Below are 21163 nucleotides of genomic sequence, written 5' to 3'. Positions count from 1 at the left end.
TGAGTTATGGCCAAAATACTAACTATTGCCCAAATGGTCAATTTTCAGGCTTTCAAGTCACTAATCCAGATTTGGTCATTTTTCAAGTCACCTTCTAGGCAGAATTTTGGTAAGCTTCCTTCATGAAAATTGGCACATTTTGTGCCTAGTTTCACCTCCAATTGGTCTCATACCAATTAGAGTCACACACTTAAGGTTCTAAGCCAAAACACACACTGCCCTACTACACACTTCTCATCACTTACTAATTACATAATCAACACTTACCAAACTACTTCCTTCATGCCAATTGTGGTTTGTACCTTACCATTAACACATTTAACAACACATTTAGGTCATTTTGGACAGCTTATAACCATTCTCAATATGCACACTATAACACAGAATTTTCCAAAGTCCATTTACACCATTTAACCACATGAACATACCCCATTTACATACCCAATTCCAAACCATTATACACATATCCATGCTGCCATCAATAACAACATCTTAAACAACCATAAACAAGTAAAAACAAGCTACATATACTGAATTCCATGGCTGCCAAAATGTACATATCCATTAAAATATCAAACTTCAAAAATTCTTCCATAAATCAACTACCCATAACCTTGGTTACACTTTTAATGAAAAAAGAATTAAAAACACTCACTTACCACTTTTGAAGTTCTTCAAAACCTCACCAAAACTTAACTTTCTTGCTCCTAGTATGCTGCCTAAGGTATGGAGGTCAAGTTTAGTGAAGGAACCTAATGGAAAAAGTGGCTATAACTGTCACACCCTACCCCTCTGTAAGGCATAACATGATCCCGTAGTATACCTAATGAATTACCAACTCTGTCTACTGATAACCCATTAAATACACTACAAGGGATTTTAAAAACTTTTCTTACTTCTTTTACAGTGGTGAGCACTATTTACAGGTGTTAAAGGCTTTGGTGAACTGAAGTGAAATACTAACTCATTTGGTTTATTTGGAATTTCTGTAAAAATTTTGGCAGAGTGCCATCTGTATTTTGGACAAAACAGTTCTTCAGAAAACCTGTAAAAAGGCACTTCAATAATTTTCCAAATCTCAAATCCAATACATTTCTCAACACAACAATTTATCAACTCAATTCCATAGCAATTTTTCAAAGTCTGAGATAAGGAAATATAATACAGCTTTTACAATCCAAAACAACTCATAATTATTTTACAACTTCAAGGTACCATTTAATTTACAACTGCTCAAAACCAAAACAATATGTACATACAAAGGTCATACATTACAAGATAAAATGCAAAATACTTCGTATACTCATAATACTGTAATCTCTCATTGGATGTATATGCAGCCTAGTCTGCCGCCTGTCTCTCTACCGCGATAAAGAATAAAGCTATCGCTGAGACAATGTCTCAGTGGTGCACAACATTAACCAAATACAATTTAAATCACAATTCATAAATCATGTAAATAGTGGATACTTAAAATCATACTTAAATCCAAGACAATAATTGTCAACAAGAATTTAAATTCTATTTCTCAATATCACAATAATTTTCCATAAGTCAGATCATGTTTGAATTCAAAAGACAGTATATGTCAATGAGAGTTTAAATCAATTTCACAATCTCACAATACATAATAATGCAATTTAGTCGAATAATTTAAGAATACAGTGTTGCCAATTCATTCACAACTTAAGCCATGACACAAATTTCCGATCAATGCCGTGTTGTACATCACGACAAAGCAATCACAACCTCACTAATCGAAATCAATGAGGAAGGGGAGCTAGCTATATAATGAGTACTCATCCGATCACCTCAACTGGTAAACCAGAGAGGGAAAAATAAACGATCACGACTCCATAAATGGAGAAGGAAAATAAACGATCACAACCCCATAATTGGAGAAGGAAATAAACGATCACAACCCCATAATTGGAGAAGGAATGATACGATCATCACATGCTAAGTGTGAACACAAAATCAATTCCAAACATTTTATTCAAATGATTCGTGAGAATCCAATAAATTTCCAAAGTCATAATTTCATTCACAAAATGGCAACACAATTCATAATTAACTTCGATTTCCACAAAAACCATTTACAGTGCTTTTCAATCAATAAGTTTCCATCAATATCATTCAAACAATTTTTCACAGTTTCAAACCATTCACAATGTTTTTCAATCAATAAGTGTCCACCAAACACATTTCCACAATTTAAAACAATGATATGCAAATAGTCAATATTTATTTCCATTGAAAATAATTCAAAAGCAATAGCCGTTGTGCACAAACACAATTTAAAACAATAATATAAAAATATTCAATATTTATTTCAATTGAAAAATTTAAAAGAAAAAGCCGATGTGCACAAACCTCGATGATCGTCTCCTGGTCCGACTCGGTGTTTCCTTCTCTTTCTCGAGTCTTTAGTAATCGAGAAACACAATTTGAAGTGTTTCAAGATTAAATTAAATTGTCTCTAACGATAATGTTTGGTAAATAATGCATCAACTCAATTTTTCACTTAATCACCTAATATACCGACCCTCGCTATGCTTTTAGGTAAATTAGGTTTTAGTGTCGTTAATATGTCACATTCGATAGGGTTTTAGGTTTGGTATGTTTTACCAAAGTCATTTCCTTGCTTAGTGCATTTTAATGCAAATTGCTGGATTCCGGGACACTGGTTTGACCTAGCCGGACGGCCTAGTTCCCTCGGTTTTCGGGTTTCGATCAAAACTACAAACTTGTAGATCTAGGTCTTATTGCACGCGGGGCAAAATTTCAGGTCAATCCGAGTTAAGTAGACCAAGTTATGGTCATTATACTACTGCTGGTCAAATGGCATCAATTAGGTCATTTTTTTGGTCAATTTGGTCAACTCTGGTTCGGCCAGTTTTTGGACCCGAACTTGTGCAAGCTTTTTGACTTGCTTATGGTCATTTCTGGGCTTTGGTGTCTTCATAAGACTTGTAGGTATGGGTCTTAACTATTCTTGGTTAAAATTTCAGGTCAATTGGACCTGGTTTGAGTGAGTTATGGCCTAAACACTCACTGCTGCCCAATTGGTCATTTTTCAGGTCCTAATTGCACCTAATCCGAATTGGTCATTTTCTTAGGTCACCTTGCAAGCAGAATTTTGGTATGGTTTCTCAATGAAAGTTGGCACATTTTGTGCCTAGTTTCACCTCAAATTGGTCTCATACCAATTGAGGTTACACATTTAAGGTTATAGGCTAAAATGTACACTGCCCTTGATTACTTTGCTTAACACACATCAACTACACACATTTACTTTGCAATTTGTTTACTTCCCTACCAATCTGTTTTGGTACATTAACCACAGTATAATCTACTTTACATTAACATTATTTTGGGCAGATTACCATTACCCTCAACACACCAAATATAATTCACATTTACAATATCTCAATACCATTACATACACACCTAAACACCACTAATTCTCACATACACTTTACACAATAATTTCATACACATATCCTTCATTCCTTAATGCCACAATTCTGCCAACACTCCCATGAATATACATATTTATTCAAGTGTCCCCAAGGCTGCCGAAATTTGTCCTTCAACATCAAAGTGCCCTACAATTTACCAATTCCCATCCAAGTGCATAAATCACCATATATATGTGAGATAATTCGTTAGGATATTAAACCACCATGATCAACATTATTCCTCATCAATTATATGCATAATAACTCATCAAATGCATGACCCCATGGCTGTCCAAAAATGGCTATTTCAATAACTAGTTAAACTCTAAAATTTCCTTCACAAAACTAACACCCATAACATGCACACAAAATTTAACAAAGGAATTCTCAAAAATGCAAACTTACCTTTAATTGTAACTTGCTAAACCTTCACTAAACTTCTCAAAATTGGTATCAATATCTTCCTTGTGATGTGTAGACCATTTTTTGTGAAGGAACTTAAAGGATTGGAGTTGAAAATGGGAGGTTAAGAGAGCTTGCATGAAAAATGGCCATGGTGTTTTTCATTTCCTCTCAATTCGGCAACTTTGGTTGTTTTGGAGAAGATGACTATTTCTGCTGGTTTAGTGGAGTTACAGCTGCCCTATTATGTATTTAATTTATGCATTAGTGGTCCACTCACAAATTTAATCATTTTATAAACTTAACTCCCACTTATTCCACATTTAACCCATGATTTTAGCTATTTACTTTAGGTACCACTAAACTAATTTTTCATTTTATTTTCTAAGTGTAATATTATTTATTTTTAATGGACATTTAGGTCAAAAGACAATTCGGGATGTCAAATGACCATAATGCCCTGCTCAAGTTACGTTCCGATTTTTCTAGATACCGGTTTTGTCTGTTTTTCGATTTCTCACTTTTCTTTGTACTATTTATTTAATTTTTCTTTGATATTTCTTATGATATTTATTCTTCAATAAGGTTCTATTTAAGTCCTAAAAATGTATTCCAGGGTTCCCCGCAGTCCAGGGCTAGTCAACGGTCCACGCCGTGACTTCCCGGTGCGGTCACCCATCGCTAGGTTTCCCGGCTCGCTTAACTTGATCACATTTCTTTGCTATGATTTTTCCTTTGTTTTTCTTGTACTTTCTTTTCTTGTATTTCATTATTTTATGTCTCCTCACTCATATTGAAGTCTAGTTCTAAGCATCCTAGCTGTCCGGACAACACTGGTCACCGGTACAGCAGAATGCACTACCGAACTTAGGGGTGTTACAATTCTCCCCCCCTTAAATAAATTTCGTCTCGAAATTTTACCCAATAGCCATCTTACAATAGTCATACGTTTATTTTCTCCTTTCTATATGGTCGTAAGACTTTTAACAATCTAATACAATGTTTAATTTGCTTGGATAACCCCAATCTCCTCTTACTATTATGTTGTCTAATATTTCAGCTCACGTTCCTTCTTGAATGACCCTTGAGGTCATGTTAGAATCATTCATCAGGCATTGGTCCTCTGACCATTCTAGTCCATAGTCTCCCTCACATTCGGAATATTTCTTTGTTATATATGAATCAACTGTTCAAATCTCTACTTCCATAACTCTTTTATCTCACAATATTCTATAACTTACTTCCTTTTGTAATCGAACTATAACCTTCGATATTCTAACTTTTGAGTTTTAGATCCCTAAGTAGGATTTTCAAACTTATTTCTAACAATTAAATTTACGTCGCATAATTATACAAAATGTATGCCGTTGGCAACTATTCTCATCTAGGTGTACTATCGGGTAGTATGTAGCTCTACACAATAATCTCAAGTTAGTACTGAAATCTGCAGCTTACCCAATAGATCAAACTTTCCTAGCTTTTATCCTTTTTGAATTCACTTATATCCGAACTTATTCTGATTACAATATCCATTAACAATTACTAACAAGAACATCTCTACCTTCATCTAGAGCAATTCTATTTCTCAGAACTTATTTTTACGCCCTCTTGCCTTACATTAAGTAGGCTCGCCAATTAGCTTATAATTTTATGGTGTGTCAAGAAATACTTTTCACGATAAACTCTTCCAAAACTAATTTCACTTGTTATCACAATCCTTATCCTAAAGGACTAATCACTAATGCATCAAAATTTATTTCCTCGACTCTCCGTCCTAGCGGACTTGTTACTAGCACCTCAAAGTCCATTTTTGTACATGGAGCAAGAATGCAATCAATGATGCTAGCACACACATAAGAATGGGTAGAACCCATCGATTAACACAAACACATCTTGGTTAAAAGTTGAGAAGGTACAGCCACAACATCGATATCTCTCGCTCTTCCTCTGTCTCATGGCATAGACTCGATCGAGCACTATCTTGCTCAATGTTTTATCGTGCCTTGGCCGTCACTGGTTACCTCTACCCCCGCCTACCTCTGCTGGGTGGTCGTGAACTTGCAATGTGGCTCAATCGACCTTCCGCAGAGTAGGAGGTGGTCCAACTCGCGACTATCGGTGCGCCTCCTGGCAAAGTGTCCCATGCCTCCACAGCTATAACAGCTCCAATAGCCTTATAGCATATCCCACCATGATATCTTCCACAATTTTCACATTGGCGGGAATGGTAGGAACCTCCTGCACTATGTGACTGGATAAAGGAGGTTTCTCATTCCGAATGTCCTCCCTACTGCACTTCTTGCCACCTCCGTTGTGTCCTCATAGTTCTTCCTCTTTCCAGAGGGACCACCGAACTCGTCTACCGACTTTCCTCTTCATCTGCCTTCTCCGATCTCTTTTTCTCGTGAGTAGTCTCAAACTCAACTCTTTCCAACTCTAGGGCTTGAGAAACAAGTTCAGAGAAGTTAGTGTGTTTGAAGCCGAGCACTTGTACTGACACTGGGCTTCAAGCCGCTCAAACCTCTTGCATCTCTCTCCGGTAGCAAGCAAACTTCGCATAGTGGCTAAGGCGGAGAATTCTCTTTCATACTCACCACCGATCCGCCTGCTTGCACTTAGGAATTCTTGTAGTTTCGGTCTACATAGGCATCAGCACATATTTCGCCTGAATTCCCGAGGAAGTCATTCCATGTTAGCACCGCAGTGCTCTACTGCATCGTGGGGAATGGTTTTCCACCACCATAAGCATCCTCTGTAGTAAGGACACCGAGTATTCAAACCTAAGCTCTTCAGACAATGTAGCTTCTTGAACACCCTATCCATCCTCTCTAACCACTGCTCACCTCTAGAGGATCTGTTGTCCCCTTGAACTCAGAGCCCCATATTTCATCAATTTATCATACTGCCTCGTAGGAGACTGTGGTTGTACCACTGGTGTCTGCATTGGGACTTGAGTAGGTGCATTACCAGCCATTTGTTGGAACATTGCAGCCATCTCACGAGCGAATCGAGCAGAAATCATGCAGATCGCAGGGCCGGTGTCACAACCACTAACATTATGTAAGCCAGGGCATCCCCTTGCATCTCAACCTCTATAGATCGATCGATCAACGATCACCCTCTTCCATATTCAATGCGAGGATCTTAGCTTTCCTGAACAATAACACAAGGATATTTACTCTCGTTAGTGCATATTTATACTGTAATGTACTGTATGTATCAACAATGATATTGAGCAGTTGTACTATGAAGAAAGAACATTCAAATAACAGGTGAAAACAGAATTTAAAAACTTTGCTCTGATACCACTAAAACATGTCACACCCTACCCCTCAGTAAGGCATAACATGATCCCGTAGTATACCTAATGAATTACTAACTCTTTCATCGATAACCCATTAAATACACTACAAGGGATTTTAAAACTTTTCTTACTTCTTTTACAAGTGGTGAGCACTATTTACAGTGTTAAAGGCTTTGGTGAACTAAAGTGAAATACTAACTCATTTGGTTTATTTGGAATTTCAGAAAATTTTGGCAGAGTGCCATCTGATTTTGGACAAAACAGCTTCTTGAAAAACTCAGAAAAGGCACTTCAATAATTTTCCAAATCTCAAATCCAATACATTTCTCAACACAACAATTTATCAACTCAATTCCATAGCAATTTTTCAAAGTCTGAGATAAGGAAATATAATACAGCTTTTACAATCCAAAACAACTCATAATTATTTTACAACTTCAAGGTACCATTTAATTTACAACTGCTCAAAACCAAAACAATATGTACATACAAAGGTCATACATTACAAGATAAATGCAAAATACTCGTATACTCATAATACTGTAATCTCTCATTGGATGTATATGCACCTAGTCTCCGCCTTCTGCTCTCTCTACCGCGACAAAGAATAAAGCTATCACGAGACAATGTCTCAAGCAGTGCACAATATTAACCAAATACAATTTAAATCACAATTCATAAATCATGTAAATAGTGGATACTTAAAATCATACTTAAATCCAAGACAATAATTGTCAACAAGAATTTAAATTCTATTTCTCAATATCACAATAATTTTCCATAAGTCAGATCATGTTTGAATTCAAAAGACAGATATGTCAATGAGAGTTTAAATCAATTTCACAATCTCACAATACATAATAATGCAATTTAGTCGAATAATTTAAGAATACAAAGGTTGCCAATTCATTCACAACTTAAGCCATGACACAAATTTCCGATCAATGCCGTGTTGTACATCACGACAAAGCAATCACAACCTCACTAATCGAAATCAATGAGGAAGGGGAGCTAGCTATATAATGAGTACTCATCCGATCACCTCAACTGGTAAACCAGAGAGGGAAAAATAAACGATCACGACTCCATAAATGGAGAAGGAAAATAAACGATCACAACCCCATAATTGGAGAAGGAAATAAACGATCACAACCCCATAATTGGAGAAGGACTGATACGACATCACATGCTTAGTGTGAACACAAAATCAATTCCAAACATTTTATTCAAATGATTCGTGAGAATCCAATAAATTTCCAAAGTCATAATTTCATTCACAAAATGGCAACACAATTCATAATTAACTTCGATTTCCACAAAAACCATTTACAGTGCTTTTCAATCAATAAGTTTCCATCAATATCATTCAAACAATTTTTCACAGTTTCAAACCATTCACAATGTTTTTCAATCAATAAGTGTCCACCAAACACATTTCCACAATTTAAAACAATGATATGCAAATAGTCAATATTTATTTCCATTGAAAATAATTCAAAAGCAATAGCCGTTGTGCACAAACACAATTTAAAACAATAATATACAAATATTCAATATTTATTTCAATTGAAAAATTCAAAAGCAATAGCCGTTGTGCACAAACCTCTGATGATCGTCTCCTGGTCCGACTCGTGTTTCCTTCTCTTTTCCTGAGTCTTTAGTAACTGAGAAACACAATTTGAAGTGTTTCAATACTAAATTAAATTCTCTCTAATGATAATGTTTGGTAAATAATGCCATGGAGGACTTGAGCTTGGAGTGTGGACGGCCATGGAGGACTCCCATGGAGTTTCGGCTGGTTCTCTTCCTAAGGTTGAAGGTGAGTGCTGCACCTCCCAAGTGTCCCTTTAGGTGTCCAAATGCTGAAGTTAGTGGAGCACTAAGTGAGTTTATGATTTATTTAATCCAAAATTTTCAATTTCCCACATTTAACCTCTTTTGTTTTACTATTTAGATTATGTACTACCATTTTAATTTTTGATGACATTTTCAAAGTGTAATATCATTTATTTTTAATGGGCATTTAGGTCAAAAGGCATCTCGGGATGTCAAATGACCATAATGCCCCTATTCAGGTTGCATTCTCGATTTTTCGGTAACACCAAGTTTTGTCATTTTCTCGATTTCTTGTTTTTCTTTGTACTAATTAATTAATTTTTCTTTGATATTTCTAATGATATTTATACTTCAATAGATGTTCATTTAAGTCTCAAAAATAATTTCTAGGGTTCCCCGTGGTCCAGGGCTAGTCAACGGTCCACGCCGCAACTTCCTGGTGCAGTCACCCATCGCTATGGTTCTCGACTCGTTTAACTCGGTTACATTTTATTGCTATTATTTTTCCTTTGTTTTTCTTGTATTTTCTTTTCTTGTATTTCATTATTTTATGTCTCCTCACCCATATCTAAGTATCGTTCTAGGCATCCTAGCTGTCCGGACAACACTGGTCACTGGAACAGTAGAACGCACTACCGAATATAGGGGTATTACAATTCTCCCCCCCTTAAAATAAATTTTGTCTTGAAATTTTACCGCATCGCTCAATAGTTGTGGGTGCTGTCTCCTCATATCCTCTTCACGCTCCCAAGTAGCTTCTGCCCGAATGATGGTTCCACAAAGACTTTAACGTGTGTATCTATTTATTCCTCACCGCTTCACCTCATATGAGAGGTCTGGATTTACCTCAATCTCTTCAACTGATAGTATATGAGATGGGTCAGATCTGTACCTCTTTAACATGGACACATGGAAGACACTGTGTATCCTTTCTAGCTCTGGAGGTAATGCCAACCGGTATGCCAAAGGACCCACTCTTTCTAGAATCTCATATGGTCCGATGAAACGAGGACTCAGTTTCCCCTTTCTGCCAAATCTCATAATCCTCTTCCAAGGAGAAACTTTAAGGAATACCTTATCACCCACTGCATATTCAATATCTCTTCTCTTCATATCAACATAGGACTTCTGATGGTCTGATGCAGCCTTGAGTCGATCTCTCGATCAACTGATCTTTTCCTCTGTCTACTGAACAATTTTAGGCCCAATCATCTTTCTTTCACCTACTTCATCCCAACATAGGGGAGTTCTGCACTTCCTGCCATACAAAGCTTCATATGGAGGCATCCCAATGCATGATTAGTAGCTATTGTTATAAGCAAACTCAATCAAAGGCAACTGTGTATCCCAACTACCTTCAAACTCAATCACACAAGCCCGTAGAATATCCTCCAATATCTGAAGTACCCTCTCGATCGCCATCTGTCTATGGGTGGAATGCTATGTCAAGTTCAATCTAGTTCCTAGGGCTCTCAAGACTACCTAATCTAGAAGTGAACCTAAGATCTCGCCGACACAATCGATACTGGCACTCCATGTAGTTTTACAATCTCATTTATGTGCAATCGGGCCAATCTCTCCAAACTATAGTCCATCCAGACTGGCAAAAAGTGAGCAGACTTGGTTAGTCTATCAACTATAACCCATACTGCATCATGACTATTCTGTGTCCTCGGAAGTCCCATCATAAAATCCATAGTTATTTATTCCCATTTCCACTCTGGTACTGGCAATGGATGTAACAAACCTGCTAGTGCTTGATGTTCTGCCTTCATTTGCTAACAAGTTAGGCATTTGGAAACAAATGCAGCTATATCCCTCTTCATACCCATCCACTAGTAATGCTCTTTTAGCCCTCTGTACATTTTAGTTCCACTAGGATGCATAGCAAAAGGAGACTCATGTGCTTCCTTCATGATGATCTGTCTCAATTCCACATCACTAGGAATGCACATTCTGCCCTGGTGTAGCAATAAACCATAATTTCTCACAGAAAATTCAGGTTTCTTGCCATGCTGGACTTCTTTCAGCAGCTTCTTATATTTTTCATCACTCTGAGCAGCCATTCTGATCTGATCAATCAACACTGGCTGTACATGCCATGCAACTACTGTCTGTCCCTCATCATCAATCTCCAAACTGGCATGCTGTGCTTTCAACTCATGTACCATGGACAAAGGAGAAACTCTGAGACTTGCCATAGTCTTACGACTTAAGGCATCAGCCACCACATTTGTTTTCCCTGGCTGATAGTCTATTAAGCAATCATAGTCTTTAATTAGTTCAAACCATCTCCTCTGCCTCAAATTCAATTCCTTCTGGGTGCCCAAGTACTTCAAGCTCTTGTAATCTGTGTAAATGTAGCATTTCTCCCCATACAAATAGTGTCTCCAAATCTTCAGAGCAAAAATAATAGCTACAAGCTCCAAATCATGTGTTGGGTAGTTCCTCTCATGCGATTTCAGCTGGCGTGATGCATAAGCAATGACATTCCGATCTTACATCAGTACACAGCCTAACTCATTGAGAGAAGCATCACTATAAACTGTGTATTCTTTACCCTGTAGGTAAAGTAAGGACTGAGCTTCACCAAACACATCTTCAACTCATCAAAACTCACTGGCATTTATCCGCCCACCAAATTTTACATCTTTCCGAAGTAGCTTGGTCAGTGGAGAAGCTAACATAGAAAATCCTTTCACAAACCGATGGTAATAACCAGTTAAACCCAGAAAACTATGAATTTCTATGATATTCCCAGGCAGCCTCCAATTAAGGATAGTTTTTACCTTGCTGGAATTTACCTTAATCCCTTCAGTTGACACAACATGTCCCAAGAAGGAGATTTCTTTCAGCCAAAATTCACATTTCGACAATTTGACGTATAGTTGTTTCTCCCTTAAAGTCGTAGTATAATCCGCAGATGTCTGTCATGCTCCTCTGCATTCCTCGAATATATCAAAATATCATCAATAGACACCACCACAAATTGGTCGAGATATGGTCTGAAGATAGTGTTCATCATATCCATAAAAGTAGCTGGAGCATTAGTTAACCCGAATGGCATTACCAAAAACTCATAGTGGCCATATCGAGTTCTGAAAGCAGTCTTTGGAATACTCTGCTCTTGCACTTTCAACTGATAATAACCAGATCGCAAATTAATTTTGGAGAATACAGCTGCACCCTTCAACTGATCAAACAGATCATCAATGCGAGGCAATGGATATCTGTTCTTTATTATCACCTTATTCAACTGCCGGTAGTCAATACATAAGCGGAGGGTGCCATCTTTCTTCTTAACAAACAATACTGGCACTCCCCAAGGTGACACACTAGGGTGGATGAAGCCCTTTTCAAGTAGTTCTTGCAATCGTACCTTTAACTCTTCAACTCTACTGGTGCCATTCTGTATGGTGTTATGGAGATTAGATCCACACCAGGCATAACATTAATTTCAAACTGCATCTCTCTTTCTGGAGGTAATCCTGGCAATTCATCAGGAAACACATCCGAAAGTCATATCGTAGGGATGTCCTCAATGCCGACTCCCCACTTGGGTGTCTACCACATGTGCCAAGTATGCTTGACACCCTTTTCTGATCATTTTTCTGGTTACTATAGCTGAAATGATGTTTGATGGCAATAGCTGCCTCTCCCCGTGTATTACCACTTCACTATACTGAGGGATACCAAAAGTGACTATCTTCAGTCTACAGTCAATCATGGCGTGATGCCTGGCTAACCAATCCATGCCCAAGATGATATCATAATCTCTGAAGGGTATTTCAATGAGATCAGACAGAAAAATATGTCCTTGGATCACCAAAGGACAATCCCTATACATTCTTACCAGAGGTAAGTTGCGGTTCTCTCAACGAGGAGCCCTATACCCGGGGGAAAAATTATAAAATAATTTTTGGGACTCCAGAGAAGAGTTATTGAGGATCCCATGGCATTAGAATGCCAAGAAAAAAATTACAAAAAAATTTCAATCTGCAGACATAATTTTGACCCGTTAAGCCAAACGGAGGGCATTTTGGTCATTTCGCCTTCAGAGGTGATTTTTGGCCGACTTGTCCAGTTGAGTAAATAATTAATATGACATAAAATATGAATAAACATTACTAGAAATTAAATTGAAAATGAGTAGTAGAGGAAAGAAAAGAAAATGAGGAAAAAAGGTATTTATGACATCATGGTGATGTCATTAAGAAAACAATGACCAATCAAAATTAAACTATTATTTGACTAACTATTAAAAGAGATAAGAGAAGACCAAATTGGCAAAAATTGCAGCAGCCATCCTCCCCAAAACAAACCAGCCGAAACACACTAGAACCCTCCTCCATTGATGTTCACTTCAAACCTTCAATTCCCTCCTTCATTTCACCCTAAAACCCTAGTTTCCTTTCACTAAAATTTGTCCTAGCACCTTGCATAATCTTTTGGCAGCCAAGAAGAAGAAAGAAAGTGAAGCTTTCTCAAGCTTGGATTGGCATCCAACAAGGTTAGTGCATATATGTAGTTAAAACTCATTAATTCCATGATTTATGCTTGTAATGAATTAGAAATTATGAAATAATGAAACAAATTCATGTGTATCTCCACCAAAGAATTCGGCAGCCCTAATAGAGGAATGGTTTTGAATGTTTTTAATGGACTTAGCATGAGTTTGAGATTGTGTTTAAGTTATATATCTACATAGATGTTGAACTAGGGTGCTAATTGAGGTTTATGGGTAAATTGCATTGGACATTAGGGTTTTGAGGCATGAAAAATTGACTTGGCTGACCAACCTATTAAAGAACACTCTAATGGTCAATAAGTGACCATTTGAGGTATGTTGGCCACAATTTGAACTTAAAAATGGTATGGCAAAGTCAAGGTGAAATCTGCCCTAGGACAGCAGTATAGGGACTGAAAATTCAGTCCTTTTGCACTGCCATAACTTGGGCTGTGTTAGTCCAATTGAAGTTTGGCCAATTGGACATGAAACTAGGCTTATAATGGCACATTTTTGCTGAAGAAACCATGCCCAAAAGACCAAAGCAAGAGGACCAAAACTTGGCCCCAATCCGGATACCCTGCAGCTGGTTCTGCAGAATTGACCAAATGAACAGTAACTGTTCATTTGGCCATAACTCACTGTAGATTTGGTCAATTGACCTGAAATTTTTACAGCAACAAGTTAAGACATATACAAACAACTTTCATGAAGAAACCTACCCCAAATTATGGCCAGAACCTAACCCAAATGGCTATGGCAGTCACTGTTCATGCTACTGTAGATATGGTATTTTCTGCAGAATGCAAATCCGGCCAGCCTGGGTTTTTGGGTCATATCTGGAGCTACAAAACTCCAAATGGAGTGATTCAAAAAAGGAAATTCAACTAGACAAAATAAGGAACAACTTTTATGTTTTACATTTCTTCAAATTCCCACAGTAACAGTATCCAATGGAACAGTGAAGTTGACTCACCAAAACTGAAAATTCTGCTTGTGTTGAGTTACACTTTGAAATGGTATTAACACTTAATGCCAACAAGTTTTAAACACCAAATGTGGTATGTTGGGAGTGCCACAGTCAATGTACACATTTTTATTCTAAAAGTCAACATTTTTGTTGACCAATGATGAATAGTGACACTAAAAATTTGAAATTCACAAATTGAAGAATTTAAAAGTTTCAAATGCCCTAGTATACCTAACAAGATTGGTTTGGATAGTTTGGCATGCCAATAGGGTTCAGTTAGCAGTATTGCACATGGCAATATGCCATTCTGTGATTTCATGGCTTTTAGCCATTCTGACTTTGTATTGAGACTTGGCCTTGTACCTGATATTATTTACAGCTTGTTAGCTGTTCTGTTGCACACCGGGAGATGCATATGTGACCGATGGTGTGACGGCCCGAGGTACTAGGTACCCAAAGCGCTTTACCTGCTATCCACCCAATCGCCTAGTGTAGGTTACTTGGGGCAACCAAATGAATAAAAGTGAACAAAGTTAATGAAATAATGAATATACCAATACCAAACAAAGAAAACATACACATTCTATACATATTTATTTTCTTGCTATTTTCTTTTATTATATTATTGCACCACTAAGCATTATTGCTTAGCGCGTTGCTTTTGCCACGCGTAGGTACTGGAGATCCCGATCGTGAGCCCAGTAGACCACAGACTGGGTGAGTCCGTCCTGCAGTTCTGCTCAGTGTCCGTGTCACCTCACTACCTGCAGTGCATTGGTAGGGCACTAGGTGTCATTTTGTCATTTTGATATTTTGTAGCAGATTTTTACTTTCTCATATGTATTTGAACTCATGTAATATATTTTGATGTTCATGTAAATAATGAAAGTTATGACTATGAATGCAAAATTTGAGCATGTATTTATCGCTTGTATATGAGGAATGAATGATTGAAAAATGTTGAGATTTTGGATATTGGAGTTTGAGATGATGGAATACAAATATTGGAAGTGTTTTTAACAGGTTCCGAAGAACGGTTTTCTCCATTTTTAGCCGGTACTCCGCCGGATTTTCTTTAAAATTTTCGGAACCTTAAATAAATAATATTTTCGATAAATGGCTTAAATAAAGTATGTTTCATAAATTATATTCAAAGACATGATATAAATTAATTAAGGTATATTAGAGTGTGCCGGTACACCGTGTGGCATTACTTACTCGGGTATACTGTACACGGGTAAGGGGTGTCACATTTAGTGGTATCAGAGCACGGTTTAGGCGTTTCTGGGCCTAGATTGAGTCCATACCATGCATTGCATTCGTAAGAGTCGATGTGACACTAATGCAGATCTGTTTATCTTTCTTATTTTGAATAGGATATGGATCCTTCATCTCAGAGAGCCGTTGAGAAGGAAGTGGAGAGTCATGCTCCACCTGCAGCAGCTGAGACTGGGGGCATGAGAGAATCTGCTCCGCCACCAAGCAGAGCTCGCCACCTCCACAGCCATGTTCCAACAAATGGCCAACTTCTTCGCACAAATGGCCGGGTAATGCTCGCACCACCACCACCACCACTCCACAAAGCAGTAAATCACACTGAAAGGCTAAGGAAGTTTGGAGTCAGGACTTCTATGGCAAGAGAGAAGATGACTCTATTGCAATGAGAATTGGTTGAATGCAATGTGCAGAGTCCTAAAACAACTCCACTGCACTCCAGAGCAAAACCTGAAAGCTGCCATCTCTTTGCTGCAAGATGATGCATATGAGTGGTGGGACACTGTGTCCAGTGAAGTGCAGTCAGAAGCTGTAACTTGGGACTTTTTCCTCTCCGAATTCAAGAAGAAGTATGTGGGTACTGTATACCTGGAAGAGAGAAGGAGAGAGTTCATTAATCTGAGGCAGAGGCAGTGGTCAGTGGCTGAATACGAGAAGGAATTTGTCCGATTAAGCCGCTACGGAAGGGAGATAGTCCCTAATGAAGCTGAAAGGTGCAAGAGATTTGAAGAGGGACTGAATGACAATATCAAGATACAGCTCACTGCCTTGGGAATCACAGAATTTAGCAAGCTAGTGGAAGCTGCAATAAGAGTTGAAAAAGTAAGAATTAGTGAACAGACCAGAAGGGATAGACAGCAGAAGAGGGGACCAGGTCAGTCTAATTCCGCTCCTGGATTTGGGAAGAAGTTTAAGGGTCCTCCCGCACGCAGTTCACTCACCACGTGGTCGTGGTCACCTCAAGGGCCTGTGCCACGCTCACCCCTAGGAGAGGTCACCCACACAATCGCGGGCAGCTCTGTGGATGGGGTTCAGGGACCAGCCCCAACATCTTCTCGCATGTCCACACCGCCTTAAATGGCACAAGGGGAGTGTTGGAGAGTAATCGTGCTCGCTGAGATGTGGGTCGACAGATCATCACCGAGAAATTGTCCACGCAGTAACCATTACAACCGCTCCAACACAAGGCATGCACTCGCCCCGCATGTAGAAAACTGCAAACGAGGTCATGGACCATCACAGAGGCTCGTGATCTCGAGCTGCAGAGAGGCTCGGCAGCACCACCAAAGAAGAAATTATGCCCCGAGAGCTCAGAGGAGCAAGATGCCCTGACGCCATCGTGGGTACGTTGTCCCTCTACACTACACTGCATGCATTGGTGGATCCAGGATCCACTCATTCATACATCTGCATCAATCTACCCGTAGAAAGGGGGATACTGGTAGGGGAGAGTGACCAAGACATTCTGGTCACTAATCCATTAGGCCACAGTGTAGTGGTGAACAAAGTATACAAGGGTTACCCGCTAAGGATTCAGGGGTATGAATTCTTGGCAGACCTAATTGAGTTGCCCTTCCATGAGTTTGACGTGATATTGGGAATGGACCGTTGTCACGCCATCGTGCAATAGTTGATTGCAAATTGAAGAGAATTTCTAAAACTTCAGAGGGTAATGAGATCACAGCTTGTGGGGAAAGGACAGATTTCTTGTCCAATGTCATCTCACCACAGCTTGCAAGAAGAATGATGAGAAAGGTCGTGAAGCCTACCTAGCACATGTGGTGGATACTAGGCGTGCTAAGCCAAACTTGAGTGACATACCCACAAGAAGAGACTTCCTGCAGGTATTTCTTGAAGAGTTGCCTAGTTTGCCACCGTAAAGGGAAGTCGAATTTGCTATTGAGACACCGCTGCACAAAGACCCATTTCCATTGCTCCTTATAGGATGGCACCCATCGAATTGAGGGAGTTGAAAACTCGCCACAAGAGTTGCCGGATAAGGGGTTCATACGCCCCAAAGGTGTCACCATGGGGAGCTCCAAAGGTGCTTGTGAAAAAGAAGGATGGGACTTTGAGGCTATGCATTGATTACCTAGCTGAATAAAGTGACGCTTAAGAACAAATATCCGCTGTTTCAGAATTGATGATCTGCTTGATCACTTGAAGGGAGCAGAGTATTTTCTAAGATTGATCTCGCATCGTGGTATCATCGCTGAGGGTGAAGGATGTAGATGTGCCCAAGATCGCATTCAGACCCGACACGCATTATGAGTTCCCGGTGATGCCCTTTGGCCTAACAAATGCACCAAATGCATTCATGGACCTTATGAACTATATCTTCCATCCATACCGATCGGTTCAGAGTGGTTTTTATTGATGATATTTTGGTGTACTCCAAGACTGTGGAAGAACATGATGAACATTTGAGGATTGTTCGCAAACCTCGCGGGAAAAGAAGTCAGATGCTAAGTTGTCCAAGTGTGACTTTTGGCCGAATGAGATTGCATTCCTTGGACACATAGTGTCACCGATGGGATTAGGTGGATCCCAAGAAGATAGAAGCAGTGATGGAATGGAAGCCTCCTAAACACAACCGAGGTCAAGCTTCTTGGGGCTAGCTGGGTATTACAGAGATTTGTAAAGGATTTTCCCTAATAGCCGCTCCAATGACCAAGTTGTTACACAAGAATGTCGATTTGACTGAATGACAAGTGTCGCATCAATTTTGAGAAGTTGAAGGCTATGTTAACAGAGGCACCAGCAGCACACAGCAAGGTCGTGAAAGGACTTTGTGGTCTACAGTGATGCCTCTCATAATGGGTTAGGTGTGTATTGATGCAAGAGGGGAAAGTGATCGCTATGCTTCCAGCGCTTAAGGCCACATGAACGTAACTACCCTACCCATGATCTAGAGCTTGCGCAATTATCTTCGTGATCAAGATATGGAGGCATTACTTGTATGGTGAAAAGTGCTACATTTACACAAACCACAAGAGCCTGAAATATTTGCCAACCCAGAATTAGCTCAACCTTAGACAGAGGCGATGGATTGAGTTCCTGAAGGATTATGACTGTATAATCGACTACCATCCTAGGAAGGCAAATGTAGTTGCTGATGCTTTGAGCAGAAAATCCATCACAGCTTTGAGATCATTGAATGCCCGTCTATCTTTGATTCGAGATGGAGCTATTTTGGCCGAAGGTAAGTGAGGCCAAACTTGCTACAGCAGATTTTAGATGGGCAAAAAGTAGATGAAAAGTTATCACTATTATGAGCAAACTCCTGCAGGGAAAAGCAAATGACTATGAGGTGAAAGCAGATGGGTGTCCAGACTACAAAGGAAGACTGTGTACCGTATAATGGGGAATTGAAAGCCGATTCTAAAAGAGGCACACACCAGCAGTATATGCTATGCACCTGTGAAGTACAAAGATGTATCATGATCCAAGCTCTAGTATTGGTGGCTCGGTATGAAGAAGGACATAGCCGACTATGTGACTAAATGCTTGACATATCAACAAGTCAGAACATCAAGTTCCATCAGTTTGCTACACTATACGCATACCGAATGGAAATGGATCGTCACCATGGATTTTGTAAGTGGGCTACCTCTCACCCTAAGAAACATGATGCAAAGATGGGTGATAATTGATAGATTGACTTTCTGCCAGTTCGGACTGACTACTCACTAGAGAGGTTAGCAGAATTGTATATCAGTGAGATAGTTAGGCTGCATGGAATTCCACTTTCCATCATATCTGATCGAGACCCAAGATTTACATCGAGATTTTGGAAGAAGTTGCATGAATCCTTGGGTACACAACTCCATTTCAAGACATTTTTCCATCCTCGCACGGATGGGCAATCCGAAAGAGTAATCCGTAAACAATTGAAACCAATGAAATTGATACAAATATTGAATTGAAATGATAACAATAACGTGAAATATATGTGAGGTCCTTGAGGATATGCTGAGGAGTTGTGTTATTGAGTTTGAGGGAAGTTGGGATAGATACCTCCCACTGGCAGAATTTGCATACAACAATAGCTACCAAGCTAGTATTCAAATGGCCCCGTATGAAGCGCTGTATGGGAGAAAATGTAGAACTCCAGCAGTGACTGAATTAGGCGAAGAAAATCGGTAGGGCTGCACTGATGAAACAGCCGAGGAGAAGGTAAAATCAATCAAAGCCAATCTCAAAGTTGCCTGCATGCATGTAAATCTTATGCCGACCAAGAGAAAAGAAATAGAATATGGGGTTGGCGACAAAGTGTTCTCAAGGTGTCACCATGGAGGAAAGTATTGAGGTTTGGAAGGAAAGGTAAGTTAAGCCCTAGGTTCATTGGCCCATATGAAGTCATTGAACGTGTGGGTCCAAAGTGGCCTATAGGCTAGCTTTACCACCGTGAGTCGACAAGATCCACAATGTGTTCCATGTATCCATGCTCGTAAGATACCGCCGCAGATCCTTCACATGTCATCTCCAGAGAAGAAATTGAAATACAAATGATTTGACATACTAAGAAGAACCTCTACTGATATTGGCTCGGGAAGTGAAAGACTATATAAACAAGCAAATTCCAATGTTGAAAGTGCTATGTAGGCACCACACCAACGAGGAGGCAAATTGTGAAAGTGAAGAGACGATGAGGCAACAGCTCTCAACTGCTTAGGACTGTAAATTTCGAGGACGAAATTTAAATTAGAGGGGAAGAGTTGTAACACCCTCCCGATAACCACTCCGCACATCCTACTGCTCCGTGACGGTGTCGGCCCTGACACCTAGAATGTCCTAAAAATATTTAAACTAAAGTCAGAACCATAATTAACTCAAATATTAATAATAAATATTTAGTTAAAATTTTTGGTATAAAATACAACCAAGTCAAACGAGCCTATGCCTGCCGATGGGTAACCAGAGGTAAGTTGCGTTTCGCAACGAAGAGCCCTATATCTGGGAAAAATTATAAAATAATTTTTAAGACTCCAGAGAAGGGTTATTGAGGTTCCCATGGCATTAGAATGCCAAGAAAATACTTAGAAAAAATTTTCAATCTGTACAGACAATTTTGACCCGTTAAGCCAAACGGAGGGCATTTTGGTCATTTCGCCTTCAGAGGTGATTTTTGGCCGACTTGTCCAGTTGAGTAAATAATTAATATGACATAAAATATGAATAAACATTACTAGAAATTAAATTGAAAATGAGTAGTAGAGGAAAGAAAAGAAAATGAGGAAAAAAGTATTTATGACATCATGGTGATGTCATTAATAAAACAATGACCAATCAAAATTAAACTATTATTTGAATAACTATTAAAAGAGATAAGAGAAGACCAAATTGGCAAAAATTGCAGCAGCCATTTTCCCCAAAACAAACCAGCCGAAACACACTAGAACCCTCCT

This window comes from Hevea brasiliensis, chromosome 3 (assembly GCF_030052815.1).
Source record: "Hevea brasiliensis isolate MT/VB/25A 57/8 chromosome 3, ASM3005281v1, whole genome shotgun sequence".
Lineage (NCBI taxonomy): Eukaryota > Viridiplantae > Streptophyta > Magnoliopsida > Malpighiales > Euphorbiaceae > Hevea > Hevea brasiliensis.
This window is presented reverse-complemented; position numbering follows the sequence as displayed.